Genomic DNA, 1,314 nt, shown 5'->3' with positions numbered 1-1,314 from the left:
CCTGGGGGCGGGGCCTGGGGCACGTCCGGGGCGGGGCTCGCGGGGAGGGGGCCAAGGGTGGGGGAGGGGTCGGGGGATGAGGGCTGGAAGGCGCCCTGTCCGCACTTCGCTCTGGCGGCGGTTCTCTCCCGCTGCCCGTGCCCTGGGTCCCAGGAAGCGCGCTCGCTGTGTGACGCTAAACAAGTGTGCACACCTCTCTGAGCCTCAGGGACTTCTAGCAAAATGGTGGAGCTGGTACCCGGCTGTACGGCAAATTGGGAGCGGCGTAGGGTAGCGCTTAAGAGCGAGGACTCTGTGGAGTCCTTACTCCGCCGCCAGATAACTTCCGTAAACTAAGGACAATAATAGTGCCACCTCATAGGTTTGTTAAGATTAAGTGAGTTAATATTTATAAAGTGTTTAGAACAGTGTCTGTTTCGTGCTAAGTGCTATTTAAGTATTTGTTAGATTAACTACAGGAGGTCTCGCTCCGAGATTTTCTCCTAACCCCCGTCCACCCCCAACATTCCTGTTTGCCAGCCAAGCCTTGCTTTAGCACGGGCTGGGCCCTCTGCCTGAAAATCCATACCCACCTCTTCTCTGGGCTTTCGCATCATTCCTTTACGAAGTCTTCTCTACTCCTGACAGGACATGTGAGTCTATGGCAACAGGTAAGTGTGAAAAATACGAACGCTAAGAGCACAGGAGGCCTTGGGTTTAAGCCAGCTCTATTGTATACTAGCCCTAGCATGATCCCAGGCAACGTGCTGGCCTTTGAGCCTCGGTTTTCTTACGGGTAAAACGGAATTAATACCACCTTCAACCTCATGTGCTGTCGTGAGAGTTATAATTTCCAGATAAGTCCATGAAGTACTCAGCGCTTGCTGACACACAGCAAGTCCTCCTTAGGGGTAGTGGTATTACTTCACCTTCTTTCCTCTTCTAAACTGTGTCTTACTTGAGACACAGTGAAGGCAAAGACCCCCAGTCCAAAGTCCCGAGGTTAGGCAGAGCGTCCCTTTTCCTGTGGAGAGGGACAGAGAGAGGTTACTTTCAGCTGGAAAGGAGCAGGCTGAGCTGACCACATGACTCCTGGACTCGTTTGTCTGGGCTGTGTGTCCACTGCTGCAGAGGGGGCACCCCGGCTGGGCCCGGAGCTCTGGAAGGGGGAGCAGGCCCCTTCCGGACACACACCTGCCGGCGGCTTCTATTTCTGTGGTCAACCAGCTGCTCAGCCTGGAAAGCTTGGGGGTACCTCTTCTTCAGGTACCAGCGGCCACCAAGTCCTGTTGATTTCAATTTCTGTACCACCCCATCCTCCTTCCCTCCCTGCTG

The sequence above is a fragment of the Panthera uncia genome (genome assembly GCF_023721935.1).
Source record: "Panthera uncia isolate 11264 chromosome C1 unlocalized genomic scaffold, Puncia_PCG_1.0 HiC_scaffold_4, whole genome shotgun sequence".
Lineage (NCBI taxonomy): Eukaryota > Metazoa > Chordata > Mammalia > Carnivora > Felidae > Panthera > Panthera uncia.
Note: the sequence above shows the minus strand (reverse complement) of the source record.